This window comes from Hemiscyllium ocellatum, chromosome 9, assembly GCF_020745735.1.
Source record: "Hemiscyllium ocellatum isolate sHemOce1 chromosome 9, sHemOce1.pat.X.cur, whole genome shotgun sequence".
Classification (NCBI taxonomy): Eukaryota; Metazoa; Chordata; class Chondrichthyes; order Orectolobiformes; family Hemiscylliidae; genus Hemiscyllium; species Hemiscyllium ocellatum.
The window spans coordinates 104,364,661-104,375,673 of record NC_083409.1 but is presented as its reverse complement, the minus strand read 5'-3'; positions in this window follow the sequence as shown (position 1 = coordinate 104,375,673).

Sequence of the window (11,013 nt, the reverse complement as noted above, 5' to 3'; positions counted from 1 at the left end):
GAAACCTGGCATCAGCAAAAATGATCATATGATTGGTGTTAACAAAACCAAATTGGTTTACTAATATCCTCGAGAGAAGAAAGCCTTGCGTCTTCACCCGGTCTGATTCAGATGTGACTTATTCCCACATTCTTTCTTCTAGGTCAGGCTCACCCGAGGTTTCACTCCAGAGATTTAAGTGTAAAATCTAGGCTGGTAATCCAGCACAGGTTTTGGGAGTGCTGTGTTACCGTTCAATTCAATCTCTTCGGTGTCCTGGCCAATATCAATTCCTCAACAATCATCCCTTCAAGAATCATATCTGATCATTCCCTCAGTGCCATTTGTGGGATCTTACTGTGTGCAAACTGTCTGTTATTTTAACATTACAATAATTACTGCATATCTAATGGGTACGTGAAGTGTTTTGGAACACTTCGAAGCCATGGAAGACATTATACAAAAGGAAAGAAAGCCTTCCATATTTATAGTGCTTTTCACAATGATTTGATATCTCAAGCATTTCTTTCTTTTGTTATCTTTCAAGATACAAATTAGGGTAGAATATAATTCCATAATTCCATATGGAATATCTTCCATAATTGTATCAAATTTAACACATGAAGTTATTGGTTTCATGAACTCTATCCAGATGTGAGTCCTCGATCCATTAATGTGCATACTTTTCCTTAGTTGTATAGCATCCAGGGCAATTAAGGCAGTGCAATTTCAATCATTTCATCTCGCTTTACTAATCAAAATACATTAGTGTAGAAATAATACCTTTGAAGTGATATCTTATTGATCAGATAGAACTGTATAGTTTCTCTTGTATGTAAGATATGTTAGCACAACCAGATATAAAATGGCATGGGGCAGCACAGTGATTAGCAGTGCTTGCTCACAATGTCAGGGACCTGGCTTCAATTCCATCCTTAGGTGGAGTTTGCATATTCTCCCTGTGTCTGTGTGGGTTTCCTTCGGGTTCTGTGGTTTCCTCCTGCAGTCCAAAGATGTGCAGGTTAGGTGGATTGGCAATGCCAAATTGCCCATAGTGTCCAGGGATGTGCAGGCTCGGTGGATTAGCCATAGGGAATGCAGAGCTGCAGGGATGGGGTGGGATGCAGCAGGGGTGGGGGGGGGGGGGGGGGGGGGGGGGTGTGGTTGGCGGTTGGAAAGGGGGTGGTGACTCAATGAGCTGAATGGTCTGCTTCTACACTGTAGGGATTCTATGAAAATGACCAATCACATTGTACAATCATAGTGAGGCTTATGAATTGCTTGCCTTTAAAAACTGAGGCATTGCATTCAAAGTAAGGAGGTTATGTTAGGGCTATTAGGCCACATAAGACCATATGATATAGGAGCTGAAGTAGGTTATTCAGCCTATAAAGTCTGCTCCATCATTCAATGAGATCATGGCTGATCTGATAATCTTCATCTTCAGTTTCCTGCCTTTTCCCCATAACTCTTGATTCCTTTACTGATTAAAAATAAACAGTCCATCTCAGATCTAGTAACTCAAGACTGGGCATCCATGAGGCACTGTGGGCCATTAACAGCAGCAGAATTGTACTCCAGCTCAGTCTGTAACCTCATGGCTGAACACATACCCCATCAACCATTACTGTCAAACAAGGGGATAATATCTGGTTCAATGGAGAGTGTAGGAGGTCATTCCAGGAGCAGGCATACCTGAAGATGAGGACTACTTGCATGCCAAACAGCATAAAAAACAAATGATTGATAGAGCTAAGCAATCCCACAATTGACAGATCAGATCTAAGTTCTGCAGTCCTGCCACATCCACTTGGAATGGTGGTGGACATATAAATAACTCACTGGAGGAGGAGGGTCCACAAACGTCCCCATCCTCAATGATGCAGAAGCACAACACATCAATGCAAAGGATGTGGCAGAACGCTGAGTGGATTATCCATCTTGGCTCCATCGATGGTTCCCAGAATCACAGATACCAGTCTTCAGCCAATTCAATTTCCTCCGTGTGATACAAGAAACATTTGGAGACATTGGATACAGCAAAGGCTATGAGCCTTCACAAAATTCAGCCATACTACTGAAGATTTGTGTTCCAGAACTTGCTGCTCCAACACTGGTACCTACTCAAAAATGTGGAAAATTGACCAGGTAAGTCCTGTACATAAAAAGCAAGACAAATCCAACCTGGCCTATTACTGCCTCCTGAGTCTACTCTTGATTATCAGTAAAGTGATGGAAAGTGGTATCAACAGGGCTATCAAGCAGCACCTGCTCAGCAATAACTGTTCAGTGACGCCCAGCTTGGGTCACAAGCCCCCACTTTATCCCGGATCCAACCTTCCAATTCGGCACCATCCTCATGAACTGTCTATCTTCCTTCCCATCTATCCGCTCCACCCTCCTTTTTGACCTATCACCATCACCCCCCCCCCCACCTCCATCTACCTATTGCATTTTCAGCCAACTTTCCCCCTGCCCCACCCCCCTCCCATTTATCTCTCAGCCCCCTTGGGCCACACCCTCATTCCTGGTGAAGAGCTTATGCTCAAAATGTTGATTCTCCTGCTCCTCGGATGCTGCCTGACTGGCTGTGCTTTTCCAGCACCACAGGTTATGACACAAGTGGGATGGGTGACTCAGTACTTGCCTGGATGGGTGCAGCTCTAAAAACACAAAAGAAGCTTGACACCATTCAGGACAAAGCAGCCTGCTTAATTGGCATTACATCCACAAGCATCGAATCCCTCCACCACCATCGCTCGGTAGCAGCAGTGTGTACCATCTTTAAATGTATTGCAGAAATTCAGAACATCCTGAGAGAGTACCTTCCAAACCCACAACTACTTTCCCTAGAAGGAAAGGGACAGAAGATACATGGGAACACCACCACTTGCAAACTCCCATCCAAGTCACTCACCATCCAGACTTGGAAATATATTGCCATTCCTTCACTGTTGCTGGGTCAAAATTTCCTCTCGAATGGCATTGTGGGTCTACCCACAGCAGGTGGACTGCAGCAGTTCAAGAAGGCAGCTCACCACCACCTTCTCAAGGGCAACTGGGAACTGGCAATAAAGGCCGACCAGCCAGTGACACCACATTCCACAAGCAAATAAAGAAAATAAAATTACATCCCCCAGTTTTAATGTCCCTTACAGAAAACATCATCTGGGTACCCACCTTGTCCAGGCCCTCACAATCTTCTACATTTCAATAAGCTCACCTCTTAGTCCCCTAAACTCCAATGGAGGCAGACCTAATTGCTTTATTAGTTCTTCATAAGATATGGAAGATGATGGATGGAGTGTAATTCATGCAGTTAGCTGTGTTAGATGTGGAGAGTTCTCTGTCACACTCTTGACTTGTTCTTTGTACGTGGTGGACAGGATTTGAGGAATCAGGAGATGACCTTCTTGCCATAGAGTTGCCTGTCTCTTGCCTGTTCTAGTACCACAGTACTTAGTTGAGTGTCCATTTGACTTGATTAATGGCAACTCCAAGAGTATTGTTTTCCGCAAGCACTATATTTTCCTACAAAAATATACCACAGCACTTATTTACCTTAATACTCATTTACCAGTTATACATTTGTTCTGCATGTATATTTATCTTATCCTGTATTTTGTTGTCACTTTTCTCTCTGTATTTATTACATTTCCCCAATTGGTATAACAAATTTTGAAATGTATTTCCGCTTACTCAGTCAAAATCATTGCTATAAACAACGAACAACTGTGGTTCCAACACAACTCCTGATGGAACACTGCTTCCCACCACTTGTTAGTCAATCTTTTATTAATGACAGTTTACACATCATTCCCAAGTAAGTTTCACCAATTTATTATTTTCTGGATGAATACCCTAAATTGGCAAACTCCCAAGTGAGGAGGGATAAACTGGCTTTCCTTCTTTATTCATCTGTCCTCTCTATTGGCCACAACAAGATGAATTAAAAGGGATCCTTTCCTCTATGGATATCTTACTCCCAGCCCCAAACGGGTGTTTCTTGCCTTGTCTCTGCTTCCACCACCTCCTCTAGCAACGCATTCCAGACACTCACCATTCTTTGAGTGAAAAACTTGCTTTGCACATCTCTTTTAAACATCCCTGCCACACTTTGAACCTGTGTCCCCAAGTGATTGACCACTCCACCCTGACAAAAAGCCTCATATTTTCCATCCCATCAATGCCATTCACTATCTTAGAAACTTCTGTCAGGTCACCCCGCAACCTCCTGCATTCCAGTGAAAACAGACCCCACCTTCCCTCATTGCTAAAATCCCCATAACAGGCAACGTCCTGGTAAACCTTTTCTGTACACTCTCCAAAGCATCCACATACTATCTGGTAATGTGGTGACCAGAACTGTACGCTCCACCATCATCTTTTAGGTTAGGGATCCACAGGGCTCATTTTATCTGGTGCAATAGAGGAAAACCATTTGCTGGTCAAATAAGTAGAGGTTCTTATCATAAACAAGATGTGTTTCCTTGAATGTATAAGTTATAATGATATGCCAGACATTGTAAGAATGATATCAAAACTTAGGAACAAGGATAGGTCATTCAGCCTGAAAGTCTGCCCCACCATTCAATATAATTATGGCTGACGAAGCCTTCTACCTACCCATCCATACAACTCTGTAGGCCATTGAAGTTCACATATTTATCAATATCTACCTTAAACACTGGTCTGGTAAGACTATGGTGATGTGACCTTACTTTTACTTTAGACATATTCAAAGATTGCATTTCTTGTTCCTCAGTGTTAGACAACTCCAAGGGTTCACAATCTCTTTGTAAAACAAAATTATCCAAATCTCAACGTAAGTGGCATCCCCTTTATTTTTAAATAGTGCCATCTGTTTCTAGATTCTCCAACCAGGGAAAACATGACAATGAGGAAGACCTGGATGAGAGGGAAAAGCCTTTTGAGACCAGAAGCTGTTCTTCCACCATGTCTGTATGAGATCATCACACTGCACATCACTTAAGTCACTCTCAGAATGAACCATTTCAAACCCTGAAATAACATCGTCAAAGCTACACATCATACTGTCTTGTAACTATATCACTGTTCCTTCACTGTTACTGAATCAAGATCCTAGGTAAATAACTAGTGGTGTACCACAAGGATCAGTGCTGTCTCCCTGATGTAGAGGAGACCACATCGGGTGCAACAGATACAGTAGATGACATTGGTGGAGGTACAGGTAGATTTCTGTTGGATGTGGACCAGATGCATTTTTCCCTCCCCACCCCTCACAGCATTCCGGAGAGACCATGCCCTCCGCGACTTCCTTGTCAGGTCCACATCCCCCACCAGCCCACACCCTACTCCCGGCACCTTCCCCTATCACCGGCGAAAGTGCAATACCTGTACCCACACCACTCCCCTCACCTCAATCCAAGGCCCCAAAGGATCCTTCCACATCTGACAGAAATTTACCTGTACTTCCACCAAAATATCTACTGGATCTGTTGCACCCGATATAGTTTCCTCGACATCAGGGAGACAGAACGCCTACTTGCGAATTGTTTCAGAGAACGTCTCTGGGCCACCTGCACCAACCAATCCCACTGCCCCGCGGCGGAACACTTCAACTCTCCTCCCTCTCCGTCAAGGACATGCAGATCCTGGGTCTCTTCCACCACCAATCCCTTACTGCCCAACACCTGGAGAACGCCTTATATTCCGCCTTGGGATCCTGCAAGCACACGGGAGCAATGTGGATTTCAAGTTCCCTCATTTCCCCTCCACCCACATTATCCCAGTCTCAAGCCTCCAACTCGGCACCGCCTTCCTGACCTGTCCATTACCTTTCCCATCTATCTGCTCCACCCACCTCTCTGACCCCTCACCTTCTCCCTCGCCTTCATTATCCTCAGCTGTTGCATTCTCAGCTACTTTCCCCCCAACCCCACTCCCCTCCCAATTATCTCTCGGGCCCCCCAGCCGGCAAGCCTCATTCCTGATGAAGGGCTTATGCCCGAAACGTCGATTCTCCTGCTCCTCGGATGCTGCCTGACATGCTGTACTTTTCCAGCATCCCCCTCTCAACACAGCTAGAATATTGTAAAAAGATTAGATCCCTTTATTGAAAGAAAGATGGAATTGAGGGAATCCAGAGAAAGTTAACTAGGCTGGTACCAGGTATGGATGGACTGTCTTATGAGGAGGGATTGAATAGTTTGCACCTGTACTCACTGAAATTTAGAAGAATGAAAGACAATCTATTTCATCTTACAGGGCTAATGCAAAGATGTCTTTTTCACTTGTGGGAGAATCTCGGACCAGAGGGTACAATCTCAGAAAAACGGCCTGCCCATTTGAGATGCACATGAGAAGGAATTCCTTTGAGTCATAGAGTTAGACAGTGCGGTAACAGATCCTTTGGTCCAACCAGTCCATGCCAAACCTAATCCCAAACTAAGCTAGTCCCACCTGTCTGCTCCTGGCCCATATCCCTCCAAACCTTTCCTATTGATGTCCTTATCCAAATATCTTTTAAATGTTGTAATTGTACCCACATCCAACACTTCCTCAGGAAGTTCATTCTGCACACGAACCACCCTCTGTGTAAATGATTTGCCCCCACGTCTTTTTTTAAACCTCTCTCCTTTCACCTTAAAAATGTGACCCTTAAAATCACTTCCAATTACTTACCCACAACCAAAGACAGATTCACAGTTTATAGTTTCCCTTTCTTAATTAAAGGTACAACATTAGTTACCCTCCAGTTATCAGGCACCTCACTTGTAGTTATAGATAATGCAAACATTGCTGGGAGGAGTCTCATAATTTCCTCCCTTACTTCTCACAATATTCTGGCACACATTAGATCAGGTCCTGGAGACTTAGCCACCTTATATTCTCTGAGACCTCCCGAACCTCCTCTTCTATAATGTGAACGGTTTTAAAAAACATTAGTATTTATTCCCCTGCACTCTCTAGCCTCCATTTCTTTATCCACAGTAAAAACTGATGCAAAGTATTCATTTAGTATCTCTCCCATCTCTTGGGGTTCAATACAAAGATGACCTCCTTGATCTTTAAGATGCCCTACCCTCGTTATAATTACCCTCTTACATTTTATGTCCTTGTAGAATCTCTTAGGATTATCCCTAACATTATCTGTCAATATTATCTCATATCCCCTCTTTGCTTTTCTTATTTCCTTCTTAAGAATGCCTCTACATTCTTTATATTGATTAAGTGGAGTCACAGGTAGATAGGATAGTGGAGAAGGCGTTTGGTGTGCTTTCCTTTATTGGTCAGAGTATTGAGTACAGGAGTTGGGAGGTCATGTTGCGGCTGTACAGGACATTGGTTAGGCCACTGTTGGAATATTGCGTGCAATTCTGGTCTCCTTCCTATTGGAAAGATGTTGTGAAACTTGAAAGGGTTCAGAAAAGATTTACCAGGATGCTGCCAGGGTTGGAGGATCTGAGCTACAGGGAGAAGCTGAACAGGCTGAGGCTGTTTCCCTGGAGCGTCGGAGGCTGAGGGGTGACCTTATAGAGGTTTACAAAATTATGAGGGGCATGGATAGGGTAAATAGGCAAAGTCCTTTCCCTAGGGTTGGGGAGTCCAGAACTAGAGGGCATAGGTTTAGGGTGAGAGGGGAATGATATAAAAGAGACCTAAGGGGCAACTTTTTCACACAGAGAGTGGTACGTGTATGGAATGAGCTGCTAGTGGAAGTGGTGGAGGCTGGTACAATTGCAACATTTAATAGGCATTTGGATGGGTATATGAATAGGAAGGGTTTGGAGGGATATGGGCTGGGTGCTGGCAGGTGGGACTAGATTGGGTGAGGGATATCTGGTCGGCATGGACAGGTTGGACCGAAGGGTCTGCTTTCATGCTGTACATCTCTTTGACTCTATAAGAGAGTAATTTGAACCAAGTTGTCAATATCTAAAATAAGATTCTCTTTTATTCTTGACTAGAGCTTCAATATCTTCATTCATCCATTGTTCTTTAATCTTACCAACCTTAGCCTTCATTCTAACAGGAACATAATGCCTCTGAACCCTTATCATCACACTCTTGAACACCTCCCATTGTCAGGCACCCTTTTACCTGCCAGCAATCTACTCCAATCAATTTTTGAAAGCTTTTTCCTATATCATTAAAATTTGCCTTACTCCAATGAAAAATTTTTAAAATTTTAAAAATTTAAAAATTATCCTTTTCCATAACTATTTCAAACCTAATAAAATTATGATTGCAAGACCTAAAGTGTGCCCCCACTCTTACTTCAGTCACCTGGCCTGCCTTATTGCCCAAAAAAGGTCTAGTTTTGCTCCTTCTCTAATAGGAGCAACCACATATTGATCAAGAAAATTTTCTTGAACACATTTGACAAATTCTGCACTATTCAAACCCTTGATGTTATGGTATCCCTTGTCAATGCTCAGAAAATGAAATCCCCCAATATTACAACCATATTATGCTTACATATATCTGAGATCTACCAACTGTTCATTTAACTCCTTCATCCTTTTGTCCCTTCCCTCATTTGAGTTTGGCATTGGGAGTAAGTCAGAGATTACTTTTAAGGTTCTATTTTTTAATCTTCTACCTAACCTCTTAAATTCAATCCATAAAGCTTTATTCTTTTCCCTAAAAATGCCACTCTTACCAATGTGTATAATAATTTCTGGCTTCTCAATATCACTTTTAACAACACTCTTGAGATGTTTAGAGACGTCCTTAATCCTAGCACTACGAAAGCAAAATACCATCCTAGATTTACACTCACTGCCATAGAATCTTCTCTCTGTGCCCCTGTCAGGAGAGTCCTTTATAACAATTGTTCTTTTAAATTTTGTCAAACACTGCCTAACATAAGAATCATTCCTAATGTCCAATAACTGACTGTCTGTTCTGTCTTTCTCGGAGAGACTATCCATTTTAACAAAGGATAGGAAACATTTCTGGCTGTAACAGCTGCTCCTTTTTTGAGGTATTTTAGGTGCTGGAAGTGATTTCCTCAAATTCAAGGGGCAGAAATTACTGTTTAATATGCTGTTACATTGTTTTGGAACTTTGGAGAAAAAAAATGTCAAAACAACAGCACTTTTAAAAGGGAGAGGAACTGACAAATGTAGCACATGGTGAGGTCAGTGCAGGACAGAGAGAGAGTGTGAGAAACCCATATTGCTAACTGAAAGAGCAGTGAACCTGCACAGTTACTGCCTCTGCTGTTTGAATTCACATATCATTGGACATTGGAGTGCATCTGGTAAAATTAACAAACAGTGAACTTCACAACTAATCTAGGAGAAATTTGTTTGGGAGAGGTCACAGCACAGAAACAGATAAGTGAATATTTTTAAATGTGGCCTTACAATTTGTCTGCAGAAGTGAGTAGAGTGGGTTCTTTCTTGATTGCATGTTTTACTGAAATATGTCTCTTGATTGAACTTAAAAATATTAGCCATAAGTGTTAAGTTTACCTGGAGTAGTGTTTTGTAGAGGAATCATTCAGTGCTATTTTCTGGGTCTGTATATTGGAAGAAGCAAAAATGGCCTTTAATAGAGTAGCATGCTCTTCTTGTGGGAGTTTAGGGAGAGTTTATGTGTTACTGAGGAATATATCTGCAATAAATGCCGTTGATTGCGGATCATTTCAGATCAAATGGATCAGTTGGAGAGACTGTTAGAGGCAATGAAACTGTACAAAGAGACCATGGAGTGCAAGTTCATAGCTCCTTGAAAGTGGAGTCACAGGTAGATAGGGTAGTGAAGAAGGCATTTGGTATGCTTTCTTTTATTGATCAGAGTATTGAGTACAGGAGTTGGGAGATCATGTTGCAGCTTACAGGACATTGATTAGGCCACTTTTGGGATATTACATGCAATTCTGGTCTCCTTCCTATTGGGAAGATGTTGGGAAACTTGAAAGGGTTCAGAAAAGATTTACAAGGATGTTGCCAGGGTTAGAGGATTTGACCTATAGAGAGGGGTTGAATAGGCTAGGACTGTTTTCCCTTGAGCATCGGAGGCTGAGGGGTGACCTTTAAAGGGGTTTATAAAATCATGAGGGGCATGAGTAGGATAAATAGACAAAGTCTCTTCCCTGGGGTGGGGGAATCTAGAACTAGATGGCACAGGTTTAGGGTGAGAGTGGAAAGATATAAAAGAGACCTGAGGAGCAACTTTTTCATGTGGAGGGTGGTACATGTATGGAATGAGCTGCCCAGAGGAACTAGTGGAGGCTACTACAGTTGCAACATTTAAAAGGCATATGGATGGCTATATGAATAGGAAGGGTTTGGAGGGATATGGGCCAGGTTCTGGCAGGTGGAACTAGATTGGGTTGGGATATCTGGTTGGCATGGACTAGGTGGACCAAAGGGTCCATTTCCATGCCGTACATCTCTATGATTCTTTGAGGAGTAGTCACCAGAGACTATTGAACTAACTTATTACTTTTCATGACAGTCACACATCTCTCTGACTGATCCTGCTGTGCAATCACCCTTTGAAATCTACTCTGTTCCTGCTTATATGCCCTCAATAACGTAAAGCTTAAAAAAGCAACTTTCAATACCACCTTATATATAAAATAAACTCTATTTCAGCACCTATAGAAAGTAAACTTAAAAAGTAAAATAAGTAACAAGTATATAAATCTTACATAACACCAACCACTTAACTGATTAACTGAATTAAAATGACACATCTTCAACAAATTCCTCAGATAAAAAAAACTTCTCCAGAGCTCCCCAAAATGAAAACACAACTTTGTGCAAAAGATCTGGCCATCTACATATTTGTTTTTCAATTTCCTTACAACTATTGGAGGGTGGGGGAGAGGGAGCGATAATACAATCCTATCAAGGTGATCTTTCCTTTCTTATTTTAATTTCTACCCATGTATTTTCACTGAACAATTTTCAGAAATAGTTTCTCTAGTTATAGCAGTTATGTATTCTTTAATCAAAAATACCACTCTTGCCTCCCTTCCTATCCTTCCCAAAGCATCTAAAATCCGGAATATTAAGCTGCCAGCCCTTAGCCAAG